This window comes from Nicotiana tabacum, chromosome 12 (genome assembly GCF_000715075.1).
Source record: "Nicotiana tabacum cultivar K326 chromosome 12, ASM71507v2, whole genome shotgun sequence".
In the NCBI taxonomy this organism is placed as follows: Eukaryota; Viridiplantae; Streptophyta; class Magnoliopsida; order Solanales; family Solanaceae; genus Nicotiana; species Nicotiana tabacum.
In genome coordinates, this window is record NC_134091.1 from 92,806,703 (window position 1) to 92,828,387 (window position 21,685).

The 21,685-nt window shown below is 41.6% G+C and overlaps 1 non-coding gene across 1 annotated transcript; it reads right to left on the reverse strand.

The window, feature by feature from the left end:
• Positions 1 to 639: 639 nt before the first annotated feature.
• Positions 640 to 743, reverse strand: LOC142167632 (small nucleolar RNA R71). The gene has a single exon (XR_012697722.1). It is a non-coding gene; the product is annotated as a small nucleolar RNA R71 (small nucleolar RNA).
• Between the last annotated feature and the right edge of the window lie 20,942 nt (positions 744 to 21,685).

Below are 21,685 nucleotides of genomic sequence, written 5' to 3' on the forward strand. Positions count from 1 at the left end.
CTGCGACAACTGAGGAAGGAATGAAATCTCATCGAGACAAAAGAAAAGGTTGGGCAATCCTCAACCAAAGAACTTATGGCTGGAAACGGTGAAGATAATGTAGATTTGGATACGAGAGAAGTAGCCTAACGACGAGAACAAGATGCACAGGATGCTGAGGAAGCACTTATTAGAGATGCACATATTATCTATGAAGAAGAGAGGGGTCAGAGAATTGCTTAAAATCAACCCTTGGCTACAGATCAGTTCGTAAATATAGCTCCCGGGCCTGGAAGACCACTTGGCGATTATGCTAGACCGGTCTATAATCAAGGATTGTCAAGTGTTAGACCACCTCCAATTGTAGCAAATAATTTTGAGTTGAAGCAAGGGTTGCTTCAAACCCTTCAGAATTGTTGTGTCTTCAGAGGGAAGTCAAACAAAGATCTAAGCACACATCTAATGGACTTCGAGGAGATTATGAAAACCTTTCAAAACAATGGTGTGTCACGAGATGCAGTGTACTTAAGGGTATTCCCCTTTTCTCTTAAAGATAATGCAAAGCAGTGGCTTCGAAGCTTGCCCACGGGATCAATTAGAACTTGGGAGGAGATGACCAGAAAAATCCTTGATAAATATTTCTCCTCAGCTAAGATTGGCAAGTTTAGAAGAGAAATCTATAACTTTTTCCAGAAAGATACTGAAACTATTTTTGAAGCATGGGAGAGGTTTAAGGAGATTGTTAGAAAGTGTCAACATAACGGAATTGAATTCTGGATGCAACTCCAAGACTTTTGGGATAGATTGACACCAGCCTTACGTAAAACATTGAGCAATGCAGCTGGAGGCCCTTTGATGACGAAGACTCCAGAGGAGATAGTTATAACTCTTGATGAGTTATTTAAAGATGCACAGTGGCCCTCTGAGAGTGATGAAAGAAGAAGATCAACTGGTGTTCACCAAGTTAATGCTAATAAATCTGTGCGGTACAACTGGATGCTATGACTAAAGAAATACAGAAGCTGACCTTATCCTCGATACAAAATAAGCCTCACGCAGCTTATGATATATGTGGAAGATGACACCCTACTCATGAGTGTCAAGCCTCAACTAAGGAAGTAAATATTGTGGGGAGCTGCAATTTCAATGCAATGGGTCAGAGGCACCTCGGTGTTTCATGGAGTTCACCTGGAGGTACTGCGAATGCTTGGCAACAAAATAACTCTAGACCCTAGGGACAGGGAGCTCCAGCATACCAAAATTAGTAGAGGCAGCAATTTCAGCCTCAACAACCCATTCAACTTGGTCTAGAGGATCTAATGAAGGCCTTTATTATCAAGACAGATTAGAGGCTGGATGCCCATGGAGCAGTTATCAAAGAATTGGGCACTAGTTTCCGAAACTTGGAGAGACAAGTGGGAAAAATTGCAACAATATTATCTGAGAGGGCTCCAGGAACTCTCCCCGCTGATACTGAGAGAAATCCAAAAGAAACAGTGAATGTTGTAACTTTGAGAATTGGGCAAGTGTTGAAAGATCCCACCCCGATCCAAAAGGATGTGAAACTTGAAAAAGAAAGTGGGGAGCAGTTGAAGAATGATGTTGATAAAAAGAAAAAAAGGCCCATGAAAACTGAGAAGAAAAAGAAGGAAGAAAAATCAAGACGGGAGGAACATGATGAGAGCGAGTATATGCCTGCTTTCCCTTTCCCTCAAAAGCTATATAGAGAAAAGCTGGACAAGCAGTTTGGGAGATTTCTGGATGTGCTGAAATAGGTTCATGTAAACTTACCATTCACAGAAGTTCTCTCACAAATGCCTGCTTATGCCAAATTCTTGAAGGAGATCCTTACAAAGAAGAGGAAGATAGAGGAGTCCTCGGTGGTGAAGCTCACAGAGCATTGCAGTGCGATATTGCAAAACAAACTCCCACAAAAGTGTGGAGATCCAGGGAGTTTTACTATACCTTGCTCATTAGGAACTATAAATTTTGATAAGCCTTTATATGATTCTAGTGCCTCAACTAACTTAATGCCTCTATCTATTTATAGGAAACTAGAGAAGGAGATTGGAGAGATAAGGTTGGTGCCAATATCTTTGCAGCTGGCGGACCAAACGACTCTAATACTCGAGGGGGATAGTGGAAGATGTGTTAGTTCGGGTGGATAAGTTCGTATTTCCTGTAGACTTTGTAGTGGTGAATATGGTGGAGAACAAGAAGGTCCCCCTCATCTTAGGAATATCATTCTTTGCGACAGGTAGAGCAATATTGGATATACATGAGAGGAAACTCATGCTTAGAGTGGGTGAGGAGACTGTGAATTTTGAGAAGAATGTAGTAAAGGGGGCACAAAAAGAAAAACCAGCTGCAAGAGTTGAGTGGAAAGTGAAGGGCTCAAAAGAGAAGGCTGCAGTGAGCGAGGAAGATAAGTGTGGGGTGTATCTCAAAAAGGCTGAGAAGAAGCTGTCTGCATGGATGTGTGCATTAGTTTGGGCACGAGGAATGGAGCCCGACTTCGACTCAGACCCTAACTAGATGTTTAGGGAAGTTTCCTTTACCTTATGCTTTTTAGTTGTGTGTCATGGGGACATGCCACAACTTAAAGTGTGGGGTGGGGGATAGTTGTATGTTGTATATATACGTGTTAGTTTTTTTAGTTGTAGTAGTTTGGAAAATTGAAAAAAAACCATAAAAATTTGAAACAATTTTGATTTTTCCCGACGGTGGATATCATTCGACAGGTTTCTTGGGAATTAAAGTCGAAATAAAAAGACAAAAAGATTTTCTTTTGTTAGGTAGTATATTAATTCACCCTTGGATTTTCTTTGTGTCGTGGTTCTTTTCCAAGGCTTTTGTTTGAACCAGGTGTAGTTAGTTTTTAATTTTATTAGGAGTAGGAAACCTTGTGCTAGGATTTGAATTTAAAGCAATATCTTTTGACTTTATTATACCTTGAGAATAGTGAGTGCTTTAGTTGTGACGCTTAGGCTCAGTTTTTTGACTCTTTTATAAGTACCTTAGATTGTATGATCTTGGCTTCGCTTAACTGCTTTGACTAGAGTGTCTTGATAGTCCAATCCTGAGTGAGTTATGTGCCATGTGTGTGTGAGCTTTTGTGGTATTCTGTGTGGTGTATTTGATACCTAGAACTTGCCTCATGTGTTTGCAAAGTGAAATAGTAGTTATATTTAGTCTTGGAAGTGATTTAGGTATTTCTTTGTTAAGCCAATTATATACTTTTAGCCACATAATTGTTATGTATCGTAGTTAACCTCCTTGAGCCTGTAATCCTATTTCTTTGGCAACCACATTACAAGCCTTACCCATTTGTTTGAATTGACCATCTATTTGAACCTTTTAGCTCTCGTGAGCACTTGAATTTGTTATGAACTTTGTAAAATTGAAGTGTGGGGTGTTTGGTTCGGCTTTTGAGTGGAACTATTGAAATAAAGAGAAAAGTGCAATGTTTTTGAAAAACGTAAGAGCCACTTGAATTGAAAAAGAAAGAAAAAATAGGTGTATGATTGTGAAAATAAATATTCTGTGATAGTGGTTACTTGATGTAATTGTGCTTAAAGAAGTAGGGAGTTAATGTATATTGGTGTAAAGGTGGAGTTATGGTTTGACATAAGTGTGGGGTTTGGAATAATGAAATGTATGTATTAAAGCACTTAGGGAGGTGTAGTCACTCTTATATCTAAATGTATCCTACCCATCCCATACCCTACATTACAACCAGTTAAAGTCCTACTTGATCCTTGACTAAATGAGCTCAATTAGTAGAGTAGTACACTACGGGCAAGCTTATGGTACGTCTTTTGTGGCACATGAATGTTGTTTCTGAGAGTGAGTGAATTCTTTATATCTTGAGTTCCTAGTTGTTCTTAAATTCTATTACGTGTGGAACTACTCTCTATTGTTGTGTGAGGGAATTTAATTCATGAAGGAAAGGTAATTTTATTGACCTCTGTGTTAGAGTAAGTGAGCGGGTTATAAATAATGCGTGGTTCTTTTGAGTCAAATTTTGAGGCTAGGATGTTACAGTATTGTACTTAATAAGTTTTAAATATTCTTGGTGTGATGGGTTATGAGAGTTGTTGAAAAAGGCCGTGTTTGATGTGGAGTGTAGTTTGATTGCTCGAAGACAAGCAATGGTTTAAGTGTGAGGTGTTTGAAATCACCAGTGTTAGTTTATATTGAGCCTGGGAAGCCGTTGCTACAATACTTGTCCGTCTCGGATAATGCATTCGGATGCGTGTTAGGACAACATGATGAGGCTGGAAAAAAGAACGAGCTATTTATTATATGAGCGAGAAGTTCACACTGTACGAAGCCGGATATAACTTGTTAGAGAGGACTGGCTGCGATCTGACCTAGATCGCTCAGAAGTTAAGACACTACCTATTGACATACACCACATATCTGATATCCCCACTCGACCCGCTCAAGTACATCTTCCAGCAGCCGATGCCTATAGAAAAGTTGGCTAAATGGCAGATTCTTCTCAGTGAGTTCGACATTGTGTACGTGACGCAAAAATCCATCAAAGGATAAGCGTTGGCTGACCATCTCGCAAAACACCCGATGGACATGGACTACGATCCACTTACCACTTACCACATACTTCCGAGACGATGGAGCAGAGTCATACCCAGGGTGGAGAATGTGTTTCGATGGAGCGGCAAATTGCAAGGGAGTAGGAATCGGGGCAGTCCTAATTTCCAACTTAGGACAACATTATCCGGCTTCAGCTAAGATAAGGTTCCCTTGCACAAATAATATAGCAGAATATGAGGCATGCATCCTCGGGATAAGAATGGCAGTTGACATGAACATTAAGGAACTTTGGGTCATAGGAGATTTTGATTTACCGATACACCAAGTTCAGAGTGAGTGGACCACCAAAAATGTCAAGATCCTCCCATACTTTCACTGCGTGAAGGAGTTGTGTAATAAATTCACAAAGATCGAGTTCAAGCATGTCCCTAGAATCTAGAATGAGTTCGCCGAGGCTCTTGCAACTTTGTCATCTATGATCCAACATCCGGACAAGAATTACATTGAACCCATCAAGATAGAGGTTTTATATCAGCATGCATACTGTTTCCATGTAGATGAGGATCTAGATGGTAAACCTTGGTACCACGACATCAAAAGATTCCTCAATGCTAGAGAATACCCAGAAAGTTCCACTAATGGTCAAAATCAATCATTAAGAATGCTAGTGAATCACCTTTTCCTTAACGGGGAAATCTTGTATCGGAGGACCCCAGACTTGGGTATGTTAAGGTGTGTAGATGTTACTTAAGCAATGAGGCTATTGGAAGAAATACATGCAGGAATGTGCGAGCCTCACATGAATGGTTTCACCTTAGCCAAGAAGATCCTGAGGGCCGAATACGTTTGGATGATCATGGAAAGTGATAGTATCCGCTACGTGCAGAAGTGTTACTAGTGTCAGATTCATGGGGATCTCATTCGGGTTCCACCAAGTGAGTTGAACATATTGGGTTCTCCTTGGACACTTTCTGATTGGGCATGGATGTGATTGGACCTATAGAACCCGCTGCATCAAACAAACATCGTTTCATTTTGGTAGCCATCGACTACTTCACCAAATGGGTTGAAGCCTCTACATACAAGTCTGTCATGAAGAAGGTGATGGTGGATTTCGTTTGTAACAACATAGTCTGCATATTCGGGATCCTGGAATCAATCATAACTAACAATGCAGCTAATCTCAATAGCGATCTCATGAGGGAGATTTGCGAGAGGTTTAGAATTGTCCATCGTAACTCCACAGCCTATAGACTACAAATGAATGGAGCGGTTAAAGCAGCCAACAAAAACATCAAAAGGATCATACAGAAGATAGTGGACAGTCATCAGCGATGGTACGAGAAGCTATCCTTTGCCTTACTGGTTTACCGCACTACCATGAGGACATCTACTTGAGTAATGCCATATACATTAGTATATAGCACAGAAGTTGTGATACCCGCAGAGGTTGAGATACCATCTTTGAGAGTCATCCAAGAAGCCAAGATAGATGATGTAGAATGGATACGTGTCAGGCAAGAACAACTCATGCTAATTGATGAAAGGAGAATGGATGCGGCTTGTCATGGTCAACTATATCAAAATACGACTGCCAACGCATTCAACAGGAAGGTGAAACCTTGGTAGTTCACACTGGGGCAACTGGTTTTGAAGAAGATATTCCCCTATCAAGAAGAAGCCAAGGGGAAATTCACGCCAAATTGGTAGGGTCCTTATGTGGTCCATCGAGTATTACCCGGTGGAGCATTGATCCTAGCAGAAATGGATGGCACATTCAGTACAAAGCCTATCAACTCAGATGCAGTCAAAAGATACGACATTTGAAGATTGTAGAATTAGGGTTTTGTTGTAACAAAACTACGCACGACCTAATTTCCTACGGTAGGATATGTAGGCAACCTACGTAGGGTCCGGTCTCCCTCTCCTTTGTAATAGAAATCCAAATGTCATTTTGTATTTATTCGGAACTATGCCATGACTTGATTTCCTTTGGCAAGAATATGTATGCAATCCACGCCGGATTCAGTCATCCATTGAAATCGAACTACGTTTTGACCTGATTCCATTTGGATACGTAGGGTGCCGAAGTCAGGCTCGGTCATTCCACAAGAATTCATTCATCATTTTATCATCCTCGAACTACTTTTAGACCTGATTCCATTTGGATACATAGGCAACCTGAAAAGGTTCGGTCATAACCCTAGGAAAGCCTTTGTAATACATTTGTTTAGATTAGGAAGTGATCACGACGGAAGGAAGCTACGTCATCAAGGGATATCCAGAAGAAAGTCATCAATAGGGCGGAGCCATGAAGAAACAACACTCGCCCCGTAAAGAATTTCTAAACATGTCATAATCCAGAACAACGGTGTTTGTATTAAACATAAACGACTTTTCAAAATATCTTTAGACAATTCTACTCTTCCACCTATCGAGCTCCATGGTGTAACCTACTAGATCGAGGGCAAGATCAAGCCTGCAATCAAAACAAATCAACTCCCCCTCTACTAAGAATTTTTCTTTGAGTGGAGGTTCGACAGGAATCAAAGGATACCAGAGCACACCAGAAACAATGATAGACCCGCTAAAATCCCATGATCCCCTATCTCTCTTTTATTTTTCAATTCATAATTATCATATGGTTAAGGACTAACTTCAAATTCTTTGCAGGTATTCCAGAGTCAAGTCCTTGAAGAATTCGAGGCACCATGTATATATCAAATTGTCTGCTATACCCATAAGAGCACCTTGTACATACCAAGTCGTAGGCACCATCAATCGGAGCCTTGTATATAGCAAACCGTCTACTCTATCAATCAGAGCATCTTGTACATATCGAGCCGCCGACCCTGCTAAGCGGAGCCCTGCATGTAGCAAATTGTTTGCTTCGCCAACTGAAGTACTTTGCACAGACCACATCGTCACTCCACCTTATCGAAGATTCCAAGTAGATAGTTGCAAAACTCATCATTGACTCCGCCAATCAAAGGATGGACAATCCAATTCCGCCCCATATTTCGTGGATCAACGACCGCTATTAGTTTTGCAGTCAAGAGTAACTCTTGGGCATTGTCATTTATTTCTTTGTCTTATCTTGAATGTTTTGCCGTTTTATTTGTACAGCTTACATGCATTTTATAGTCATCTACTCCCATCGTGCGGAGATTTTACATTCAAAGTCAACTACTCCCATCGCGTGGAGATACTCCCATCGTGTGGAGATTTTAAAATCGATGTCAATTACTCCCATTGCGTGGAGATTTAAATGCTCTGACAACTGCGGAATGGTATACAACCTGGCTAACAATCAAGTCAAATTCAAAGGCCCATCCCCAGCATCCCAAATAATGCTCCAGAGCTCGGAGATTTCAGATTCAAACATCCTGCCATCCCGAATAATGGATAGCCGAAAGCCAGGCATCATCATTCCTGCATATTTACATAATATCTTAATGTATCTCTATTAAGATATATGGGTATGTGTGTATCTTCTTTTTGCAAGATCAGACACTACAATGTGGAACTTCTTCTAAGTAGCAAACCAAGTTACACCGCTATGTGTGACAACAAACTCATAAGGAGAGCCAAGGATCAAAACTCCAATTCAATCCAATAAGCAAAACCCCAAAATCGGAAATTCTTTGAAGTCTCCTAATCAAGCTACAGTTTGTGAAGTCACTCAGGTTCCAAAATCCTTCAGTCTTTCCGTATTTCCATAATACGATACTAGGGCAATTCCAGCAAGCGCAACTCTCTCGAATCATCTATCAAGAACTACATGGGGCCTGATCCTCTATAAGCCTGAGGTATGCAGGCGGTTTAAAGCCAGAATTCGACTGTAATCTCGATTCATGATCTTTCCCAAATTCCATGCACCATATTTACAATGTATGCCTAGAGTCGGGAAAAAATTGGTTATTAAGTGAATTTCTTTGCCCCCAAACTCTTTCATCATCTCCGGTCAAAGAGTGGTAGTTGTTGATGGTCAATTTTGACCCTTCCCTTTTAAAATTGAATTATTTACACTTATTAACCAGTAATAAATTTAGTAAAGTATTTTCAAATCAACAATACCTATTTTCTTAAAATATAAATAATATAATACATAATAATTATGTTACACCTTGTGCGTCCCAATGTGATGTATAATGAATATGAGACTTTTTAATCATGATTTAAATGAGTGTAAAGTCATAATATTACTATATATGATATTTGGATATAAAATATAAACTTTGGAAAAAATCGGATTTAAGTTGCGGAAAAAGCGACTAAAGATTTGCCTAGTAACGAAACATTTTGAGCAATACATTTCGTGCGTTATATGAGGTCTTTTTGGGACATATTATATACCGAAATGAAGGTCTTGGAATGTATTCCAACATTCTTAACCGTTCATTCATACGACGTCCGGATAAAAAGATATAAGCGTCTAAATATATATATATATATATATATATATATATATATATATATATATATATATATATATATATATATATATATGTGTGTGTGTGTGTGTGTGTGTGTGTGTGTGTGTGTGTGTGTGTGTGTGTGTGTGTGTGTGTGTGTGTGTGTGTGTGTGTGTGAACCCGGCCGAGCAAGCCTTGTTAGGTACTTTCTACCCAATTCATCCATGATCAAGAAAAGGCGTGATTTCATTAATTATACAGTAGGAAGCTCATTTATACAATCCTCAATCGTTTCATTAGTCATTGCGCCTTTAAGTCTCAAAATACACATTTCTTACAGTTCGAGTGTAACAACTGATCAAACACAACATAACTTGTTTAACATTTCCAACACCCATATACAACCCACATAGTGTCTACGGAGCCTCTAAAGATACAAAAGAGAGTAAAGATGGTGCCGACAACAAGGCCTCGGCTATACCTCAAAAGGTGACCACAATATAATCAAAAGGTATAATACTTGACCCCAGAATGAAATGGGGCTCACCGAGTCCGCTGAGAAGAGGATGCAGTACTATCTGTGATCAACATTTTCTGCTATGTAACCACCTACATCCATTTAAAGATGCAGCGCCCCCCGCAAAAGGGACGTTAGTACCGTCGAATAGCACTAGTATGTAAAGCTAAACACCAACTCAATAGAATGAATAATAATACAAGTGGGACAATCAAGAATTCAATAAGGGCTTCAAATAATATTAGAACAACAAGTTAAGGATCATATGCGTTTTCAAGTCAATTTCCATATTATTAGATTGGGTGATCTTTAGTACTGATATTCCACAATCCACAACACCTCCGTATTCTTACACGGAGTCCGATCTCGACCCGATCGGCTAGGTCATCTCATTTGATACATTACCACAATTTCGTTATAATTTCCAGCACAATACCACCATGTGTGCGGCATGGCGTCCGATCACGGCCCGATCGGCTAGGCCATCTCATTTGAGACATCAACCATTTTCACAATTTCATCCACAATACCACCGTGTTCTTATACGGAGTCCGATCTCGGCCCGATCGGCTAGGCCATCTCATTTGAGACATTACCATTTTCAGTCAATCATCTCACATCGTACTTCTTTCATATACTTTCAATTCATTGGCACTAGTTATTACGATTAAAAAGTCATTCTTGGCACTTGGCCATATTTCATAGTTTCAGTCCCTTTTTTTTTCACATTCAAATATCATTATCACTATCCACAATAATAAAGCTTTCCATTCAAGACATTAAATTCACATATGAGCAATTTGGGAATCTTAGACACATAGAGGCTTTTTATACAATTTGGCATAACAACCTTTATTTCGATCTTGATATGAAGTCTTAACATTTCTAACACATATTCCACATTTTTGAACACATCCTCAAATAACAAGAAAATATGATGAAGCATTTAGAATAAATATTGAACTTACATCCTTCAACACAAACACACTAGAAATCGCCAATTCTATAATGATCAAGGGCTTGCTTCCAATTACATGAACACCGTGGGATTCGATTCTAAGAAGAAGGGGGGGGGGGAGGGTAGCCAACATACCTCAATTGAGATTCTCAAACTATAAAATGATCCGGAATTCTTAGCAACTTCAATCTATTTTAGAAATATAACAAGTTGGACCAAAATTAGGACGATGGTCACGATTCTAGCTCATTTGAGCATATTATGAAACACTAGGTGTGCATCAATGTTTTAAGGCCCTTTTTGTGGAAGATTCCACCATTCCCAACCCATTCTCTATCATTTTTAGCTCACAATCTTCCCACATACTACAAGGATACATGCATGCAAGGTAAGCACTCCCATCCCCATGAATTACCTTACTAATGGCCCATTATAGTTACATTTTGCAATTAAGAGTTTGGGTAATAGAATCTTACCTCTTAGGAAGAAGACCTAGGTGCCTCTCTTGATAATCTTCAAGATTTTAAGTGAGAATTGAAGAGCAATGTGATGAAGATAACTTCTTCCTCTAGGACCCTCTCTCTCACTCTAAAAATATCAGAAAATATGATCAAAATGATCTATGGGATGTGTTTTAACAGAATAGGGTCGGGTTTAAAAACCCCAAAATGAAGCTCCGGAACAGGTTCTGCGATCGCATATGCGACCACATAATGGTTATGAGGTCTGCGAAATGACCGCGGAAATGGGTGCCGGAGCTGGAAAGAAATTGACCTGGTCTGCGGTCACTATGCGGCCCGCAAACCTGTTCTTCGGTTGCGTAATGCACCACATAACGGTTATGCGGTCGCATAGTGCACCGCAGAACCTCCCTACGAAAAATCCCAAGGCGGGATATGCGACAAGAATGTGGCACGCGAAACGATTATGCGGTCGCTTAATGGCCGCGAAATTGGGCATCAAAACAATGCCCCAAAAATCTGCCCCACAATGCGACCAGTCTGCGGTCCGCAGAGTGGTTTTGCGGCCGCAGAATGGGCCACAGAAATGCGTACTTCTGCCCAACATTTTCCTTCAACTCCTAGCATACTTTTCAATCCAAAAAGAATTTCTACTATTATAACCTCTACGCCTACTTTGGCATCATGAAAATCGGGTTTTTAGGAAAGTTCTTTTTACGGGGCCTTACATCCTCCCCCACTTAAGATCATTCGTCCTCAAATGAGGATCAGGATCTACTATTAGCACCTTATGCAACTCAATTTTTCATACCCTACACTAGCAACCCCAAATTTAACTAACTTCCCAAATTTCCAGAAATTTTGCCAGAGTTTCTTTTGTAACTAGGCCTATCCACCTGTCAGAGAGGCCCAGAAACATATCTTACAGCCATATGCATGAGCCAACGATGTAACAAAACTCATAACAATACCAACCATGGCCTCATAAGCAACATATAATCAAAAGGAACACCTTTACATTAACTGAACAAGTGATACAAAATTCATAGGCAACAAGTTCATAAAAGAAAGGATTATACAGCTATTGAAACAATAAAGGATACTTCTTCTTCATTTCTTCCTCGGCCTCCCAAGTGGCCTCTTCAACCTGCTGGTTTCGCCATAACACTTTCACGGAGGCAATTTCTTTATTTCTCAACTTTCGAACTTGCCTATCATGAATGGCAATTGGAATTTCATCATAACAATTCTACATTAACCTCAATGGTCTAAACCAGCATAATAGATGACGGATCTCCAACTACCTTCTTCAACATAGACACATGGAATACTGGGTGCACTAATGAAATCTCGGATGGTAGCTCAATCTTGTATGCCACCACACCGATCCTTTGGATGATTTTGTACTACCCGACATATCTCGGACTCAATTTCCCTTTTTTTTCCAAACCGCATAATACCCTTCATAGGGGAAACCTTCAAGAATACCCAATCATCTTCTTTGAAGTGTAAGTCTCTACGACGGACATCCGTATAGGATTTTTGACGACTCTGAGCAGTTTTCAACCGCTCCTTTATGATTTAAAATTTTTCATAGCCTGATGCATGAGGTCTGTCCCTATCAACTCTGCTTCCCCAATCTCAAACCACCCAATGGGATATCTACATCTCCTACCATACAATGCCTCAAATGGTGCCATCTGAATACTTGCATGAAAGTTGTCATTCTAAGCAAACTCTATGAGTGGCAAATGATCATCCCAGCTACCCTTGAAATCAAGAACACAAGAATGCAACGTGCCCTCAAGCGTCTGAATAGTCCGCTTTGTTTGCCCGTCGGTCTGTGGATGGAAGGCTGTACTAAGATTCACCTGAGTACCCAAACCTTGCTGAAATTCCTTCCAAATGCCGTGAACTAAGCCCCTCGATCGGAAATGATAGAAACTGGAGTACTATGTAGCCTGACTATTTCCTTGATATACAACTGAGCGTACTGTTCCGCTGTGTCGGTAGATTTAACTGGCAAGAAATGTGCTAATTTTGTGAGTCGATCCACAATCACCTAAATCGAGTCAAACTTATGAGGAGTACGAGGTAATCCTACCACAAAGTCCATATTAATCATTTCCCACTTCCGCATTGGAATTTCTATGTTCTGTGCCAACCCACCGGGCCGTTGTTGTTCGAGCTTCACTTGCTGACAATTTGTACACTTTGCCAAAAATTCTGCTACATTCCTCTTCATATAATTCCACCAATAGACTTCCTTAAGATCATGGTACATTTTCGTAGAAGCTGGGTGCACGGAATACATAGAAGTGTGAGCTTCATTCATAATTCTTTCACGGAGACCATCCACGTTTGGAACACATAGTCGCCCTTTGTACCTTAGTGTACCATCGTCCATGCCAAGAGTAAAAGCCATAGTTTTATGTTTTTGAATCCCCTCCTTCAATTGCACCAAAAATGGATCGTTGTATTGCTTCTCTTTGACTTCCACAACAAGCAATGATTCAGCTCTATTTTGCACAATTACCCTTCCTTCTCTAGAGTCCGCAAGATGAACTCCCAAACTAGCCAATCAATGGACTTCCCTGGCCAACGAACTTTGACATGCCTCCAAGTGGGCCAAACTACCCATAGATTTCCAGCTAAGGGCATCCGCCACAACATTGGCTTTCCCCGGGTGATACAGAATATCGATGTTGTAATCCTTGAGTAACTCAAACCATCTTCTTTGCCTCAGATTTAGCTCCTTTTGCTTGAAAATATATTGGAGACTCTTGTGGTCCGTGAATACATCCACATGGACCCCATACAAATAATGACGCCAAATCTTCAATGCAAAAACCACTGCTTCAAGTTCTAAGTCATGTGTTGGATAATTCTTTTCATGATTCTTGAGTTGCCTAGAAGCATATGTTGTAACCTTGACATGTTGCATTAATACACACCTAAGCCCAATTCTTGAAGCATCACAATATACCACAAATCCATCTGTACCCTCTGGCAGGGTCAACACCGGCGCCATAGTCAATCTCGATTTCAATTCCTCGAAGATACTTTCACAAGAATCGGACCATTGGAACTTAACCTCTTTCTGAGTCAATTTAGTCAACGGAGAGGCAAGAGTAGAGAACCCCTCCACAAACTTCCTGTAATACCCTGCCAAGCCCAAGAAACTGCGAATCTCGGTTGGCGTTGTAGGTTTAGGCCAATTCTTTACTACTTAAATCTTTTGAGGATCAACCTTAATTCCTTCTCTAGAGACAACATGACCCAAGAATGTGACAGATTCGAGCCAAAATTCACACTTTGAAAATTTCACATACAATTGGTGCTGATGAAGAGTTTGCAAAATTGCCCTGAGATGATCGGCATGGTCCTCCCGACCTCGTCAATACACAAGAATATCATCAGTGAATACTATCACAAAGGAGTCGAGGAAAGGCTTGAAAACCCAATTCATAAGATCCATGAAAGATGTCGGGGCATTTGTTAGCACAAAAGACATTACCAGAAATTCAAAGTGCCCATACCGGGTTCTGAAAGCTGTTTTCGGAATATCCTGCTCCCTGATCTTCAATTGATGATACCCGAATCGTAAATCAATTTTGGAGAAGTATATAGCACCCTGTAACTGATCAAACAAATCATCTATTATTGATAACGGTTACTTATTTTTTATTATGACTTTGTTGAGCTGCCGGTAGTCAATACACATCCTCAGTGATCCATCTTTCTTCCTCACAAAGAGAACCGGTGCGCCCCTTGGTGACACACTCGATCAGATGAAACCCTTCTCTAACAAATCCTTCAATTCCTCCTTTAGCTCCTTCAACTATGCTGGTGCCATCCTGTAGGGCGGAATAGATATAGGCTGCGTGCCTGGCTTCACATCACTCCCAAAATCAATCTCCATGTCTGGCGGAATTCCATGGAGCTCATTAGGAAAGACCTCTGGGAATTCATTCACAACTGGCACAGACTCGAGTGTAGGTGTCTCAGCACTGGTGTCGGTAACTCGGACCAAATGGTAAATACACCCCTTGTTGATCATCTTAGTGGCCTTAAGGTAAGAAATAAACCTACCTTTTGGCATCACATTACCCCCCTTCCACTCAACAACTGGCTCATTGGGAAATTCAAACCTCATAGTTCTAGTTCGGCAGTCAAACTTAGCAAAACATGAATAAAGCCAATCCATTCCCATAATTACATCAAAATCAACTATCCCCAATTCAATGAGATCGTCCACGGTGTCCCGACCATGCACCGTGACAACACAACCCCTATAAACCCGTGCGGCCATAATAGACTCGCCAACCAGAGTAGATATAGAGAACGGCTCATGAAGCTATTCCGGTTCTATCCCAAATTCCATAGCAACATAAGGGGTAACATAGGACAAGGTGGAACCGGAATCAATAAGAGCATATACATCATGAGTTTGGACAGTCAATATACCTGTGACAACATCTGGACAAGCCTCTGCACTCTGGCGACCACTCATAGCACAGAAATGGCTAGGTCCTCCTGAACTCTGCGTACTGCCCCTAGTTGCACCATGCCCTGCTGGTGCCGGAGGGCCATGAGATGGAGGGGGTGCTGAAAATGTAGCAGTTGCAGGACTGGATGGTTGTGCTGTGCCCCTGCCCACACCCTGGCGGGATGAATGACACTCCCTCTGAATATGACCCCTTAATTCGCACCCTTAACATATAGGTAAGTCCATGTAGCAGATCCCCTAGTTCATCTTCCCACACCTGGGGCATGGGGGTCTCCGTTGTTGCTGGAATCTCCCTCCTGATCGGCCTTACTGGTGGGGTCCCCTACTGCCCTGATTGGGCCTGAAACGACTCCCCTGCTGCTGAATGGGCCCTGCTGGTGGTGCACTGGCTAAGGACGGAGCATGAGACTGGGTTGGCCCTGATGACCCTCCCCTAAAGGCTGATCTTCCCCCACCAAATGACTCCCCAAAGTTGCCCGCAGACCGGGCCTTGCTGGTACCCTCTCGCTCCCTTCTATTCTTCAACTTGCGGTCCTCTGTAGCTTGAGAAAATGCTACCATTTTCCCATAGTTCATATCTGAATTCAAGGCAGCTGTAGCGGCCTCATTGATAACCAAGGGGCTAAGGCCCTACACAAACCGGCGCACTCTAGCTTCCATAGTAGGCAACATGTGAATAGCATATTTAGACAGACGCGCGAGCTCCATGTGATACTCCCACACACTCTTACTCCCTTGCTTAAGATCCTCAAACTCTGCGGCATGGGCTGCCTTAGTCTCGGCAGGCAAGAAATGGTCTATAAAGGCATCAACAAACTCACTCCACCTCGCTAGAGGGCTCCCCTCCTCCCGAGAGTCCTCCCACAGCTCAAACCAAGAATATGCCAACCCTTTTTAGGCAGTAGACGGCTAACTCCACACCTCAAACACTGACTAAAATCTCACATCTCACTGTTGCAGTGTGCAACCCAATCCACACATGATACCGTTACGACGTGCAACCCTATCCAAACATCATACCCGTTGCGGCGTGCCAACCAATCCACACATAATAATAAATAAGGAAATACCCATCGAGCCATAATGCTCATACCTATGAAATGCCCGAATATCGACCACAAGCACTCTAAGTGCATAAATACAATCATGGGGAGACATACAGCGCCACGCACTACAAAAACTCAAGCACGACTAAGGTGCAATAACGACAAGCTACACAAGACCACAACCAAAGGAATAGTGCTCATCTCAGTCATAACCTCTCCCGTTGGCGACAACACCAAAATCTCCATACCTTATTTCAATCTCTGACAATCAAATGACTAACACATCACACTTATACGATATTCCTGTGGGATATACTCCCATAACCTTCCGCACTAGGTAGTAAAATCTAAACATTAATGGCCATAGACCATGCTATTTCCATAGTGCTAGTCAAGCATCCTCCTTTCAATACCCAACACTTCTTCCACAAAAGAGACCATCCTCAGACTGCCCGAAAATAATGCCACCATACTCTGAACATATTAAATCTTCCACTGCTCCTCCGAGCTCGTGACATTCTTATCAAAACCGAACCGCAACCTTGATCCTCAACTTCCAATCTCTATACCACTCACTGCACCCATCATGCCTCTATGCGAGAGTCCAAGAATTTCATCAAAATCCCCTGAACCACAAGTAGAATAAACACTTCATCGACTAGAACCCCCTTTCACTCCACTTATTTCAGAATAACAACTGCAACACGCAACTAAATTCCCATAATCACAGAAAATCAAATGTCAAGTTGTAGTCTAAACTGCCATAACTCTTCCGGAATCCATTTACACATAACAGAACCATCAGAATCAAATGCCTCCAAATCAATCAAATCACGGAGGTTGTCAATCCCGCACGTACAACCCCAAATCATCTGTATATTCTTACCACACCGAAGGAACCGATCATTTCCTTAATCATGCCGATCCAAACCACTACTAGGCCGACACGCCTTCTTCCGATTTCTCCTTGACTTGCCTTCAGAATTAATAGCTTTATTAAATCATATAACGGATCCCAATCAACACTCATCTCGAGTGACACAAATCATGAGACAACATTGTTTCAATACCCATAAGCCATTTCATACCCTCCTCGTGCACTCCATAGTATCTCCAACTGATACGCCCGTTCTGAAAGACCTCCTGCGAATTCAAAGCAGTTTCTCCCATTTCCCTAACACTGCACCGTAGACTCGATGATAACATAGAATTTCCCCAAGTATTCTTCACACTCTGCTGCAAAACCCAGTTCTTAGCCACCTAACGATCCCAAAATCTTTAAACACCACACTTTACTTCTTGAACCCACTAATACCATTGTTGAGAGTGACCCACTATGACCTGGTCCCGAATACATAACCAAACTCTAGTGCTCTGCTAGCACATGAACACTTCCAAAGAAGCAATCGGATGAATTCTTTTCCTTGCACATCACATCCATAGGAACCATAAATTCTGAGTCATCCCAACACCTGTACATTAATCGATAAGGCGAAATGTAGCACACCTTCCTCGTGTCCTTTGCCCGAGTTACCCTTGAGGTTTCCTTTCCTTAGTCATAATTAGTCTATCAATGTACTGACAACCAGAAACTGCACAAGCACATAACCACGTGACCCAATCATAAATGGTGGGCTCCCCCATTTAGCTTTACGCTACAACCACATAGATCCAGACCCCACAATGACCTCTCCTACCCAGTTACCATGATTCCATACCATTACTCGGCCAACTTCTCGCGAGCTCTTGTTGCGCCAATCATAACACATCCTGAATTATCAGCCACCATCGCATGCTCAACCTCCTAACAGTCGTACCATCTTCTTTAAGCGATCCAAGCTCACATCACAGTACATGCATCCCATGCTGGGCAGAAAGTAGAACTCTACGTAGGAACTTTATCAAAACCATACAACCGCTAACCTGCTCACAAGAGATAGCCTACTTGTGTAATTTCATATCGGCCTCCTCCAACGTCACTGTTATAGTTTCATCCATCATAAAATCGACTAACTTCCCTGGGTCCACTCTGATACGCCATCCGTAAGAATCCATTCATCCATTAACATCACCCGAATGTCCAACAACGTGTTTGAAACTCGAAGCCGTAACTCACCCAAGACCATGATCAAATACTTCACTTTTTCCTACATTCCAATCAAGCCCTTCTCGTCACATTCAAAATTACCAAGCATAGAAACCACCTCAGAGATCATCTCCCTCGAACCATCAACACTGGAAATGCTGGTCCGATTCTGAAGTCGCAACGCACAATCCTCTTTGATAACTTCCTCTTAGATTCCATCTCACAACATTGTGCCTAGAGGCAACCAAAAGAAGACCAACATACCGATGAGCCTCAATGCATTCAATCAAGGACGACGACCCCACAATATTAACAAGAATTCAACCAAATTTGGAATATACCAAATCTCGACCGTAGGCAATACCAACACTGGGGCCGAAATGACAGAACACCCCTCCACGAGGCGACGATAATAACCTTCTCGAATACTCAGGGAGAAACATCCTACACCACATCTGTCTTACCATTACAACTCCTCGATGCCCAACTAATAACAAGCGCTCAACACCGTATAAGAATGAGTAGAAAGGAAACGAAAGCATAAGCCTCAATGGAATCAAATCGCACGACGAGGAATCAAGAAGGGAAGTGCTCCTAACAACCCTGTAGCCTCTCGAAGATAAGTACAGACATCTCCGTACCGATCCACAAGACTATTCTACCTTTCATGTGGGATAAATTAGTCCAGAGATTAAAGATTTAGTGTCACGATCCAAAATCCATTATAGGCCGTGATGGCGCCCAACGTCGCCGTTAGGCAAGCCAACACTTAATTATTCATTTTATTATTTTTAAAATCATGAATCTTATTTAGGTAGAGAGGTCACAAGTAAAAGTGTATCAATGTAAACAATCCCTAAACAAATTCTAGAACACCCCCAAAATCTGGTGTCACAAGTGCATGAGCATCTACTAGAAGGTACTATAACAATACAACATCTGTCTGAAATACAAGTTAGACAGGAAAATGTAAATAATTCTGATGGAGACTTTGTATGCTGCGCATCGTAACATGGGATGCAGCTCACCATAAAGTCCCCGTAATAGCCGTACCTTTGCGCCCAAAAGACCACCAGGAATATACATACCTGCACAATAAGTGTACCCAATAAGTAAATCAACGCGTACCCAATAAGTAAGTGTACCCAATAAGTAAATCAACGCGTACCCAATAAGTATCTAGCCTAACCACGGAGAAGTAGTGACGAGGGGTTAACATCGACACTTACTAGTGGTCCAATAAATCAAGTACAATAGAAAGTAAACAAGTATGAGGCATGGTAAATAAACAGTGTAAGCAAATATAGGTACATGGTACGATCCTTCTCTGAACAGTAAACTCAAGCTCTCAATTATCGCTTACCTCCTCAACCGGAGTATATATATAAAATAGTCCCTACTAGATAGGTTGCCACAATTCAAATCAGGAAAACTCACGGATACACTGGCTTCTTGTCAAATATTACACGCGATTCTTCCGAGGTGAATGGCCTGATCTCATAAGAGTGTTTCATGAAGTTGTCGAGGCGAACGACCCGATCCCATAAGAGTATTTTATAGAAATACCGAGGAGAACGACCCGATCCCATAAGAATATGATACATGATACTGTTGAGGCGAACGACCTGATCCCATAAGAATATGATACATGATACTACCGAGGCGAATGGCCCGATCCCATAAGTATATGATACATGATACTGCCGAGGTGAACAACCCGATCCCATAAGTATATGATACATGATACTGCCGAGGCAAACAGCTCGATCCCATAAGTATATGATACTGCCGAGGCGAACGGTCCGATCCCTTAAGTATATGATACATGATACTGTCGAGGCGAACGGCTCGATCCCATAAGTATATGATACTGCCGAGGTGAATGGCCCGATCCCATAAGAATGTGCTACATAATCCTGCCGAGGCGAACAACCTGATCCCATTAGAATAAGAAGGTTTAACGGATCCTTGACCCCACTCACGAATATACGTGTGAGTTATGAAATTTAAGGAAGTTTTTCGATGAAAACGCACAACACGGGAGAAATTCGTAGGAGAAAGAACAATTATTCTGCGGCTAACCAAGTAGCTTGTCAAATCTCTACAATAGCGAGTACGTCACTCTATGCAATCCTAGTCTCAGGTCGTAATGCAAAATAATGTAATTAAACATGCAAGGATAACTCAATTAGTACAATTAAAGAATGTCGTGAACCTAAGTCTACCCGGACATAATAAGGAATTCTAGCATACGAACGGACACTCGTCACCTCATATGTGCGCAACTCCCACAACATGTAGCATATAACAAGAATAATTTCTATGGGGTAAATTACCCCTCACAAGGTTAGACAGGAGACTTACCTCGCTCTGAAGTTCCATAACCGGCTCCAACGCCTCTCTAGCACCTCAAATCAAATGCCCATCGATTCGAAACTAGTCAAACAATCATGAAAACCAATATAAATATACTCCAACATCATAATTAATTAATTTATAACACTTCCCAAATCCACTAAAAAAGTCAACAAAGTCAACCCTCGGGCCCACATGCCCAGATTCCAAAAATATTCGAAGATAAACATTACCCATAACATTAAGAACTCAAATATATAATTTATTCCCAATTCAATGTCCAATTTCGTGGTCAAAATCTAAAAATACCAAATTCTAGGTTTTCTTAAAATTTCGTGGTCATGAATTTACAAGCCTAAATTTGTATATTTAGATCACAACTTGTACAAGAAATGAAATGAAAATGAGCCAAGCCCCCATTATAAAAAACATTCTGCCCAGGCCCTTCCACTTCGCGAAAGCCAACAACCAGCGGCCCAAAATTCCTCAATCGCGATCGGGAACATCCACACACGATCGTGAAGCTTTACCTCCCAGAACTATGCGTTCGCATAAGGCAAACCCCTGGTCCATCATTCCTTCTCCGCGATCACAGTTCCCAAGTCGCGATCGCATAGCACAAACTAGCAGCCCCCCAAATTCCTTCTTCGCGTTCGCGTACATCACCTCGCGACCACGATGCACAACACTAGCACCAGCAACCAGCAGCACCCAAAGCACCCAAACTAGGTCCGAAACCACCCCGAAACACACCCGAGGCCCTCGGGACCCCGTCCAAACACACCAACCAGTCCCAAAACA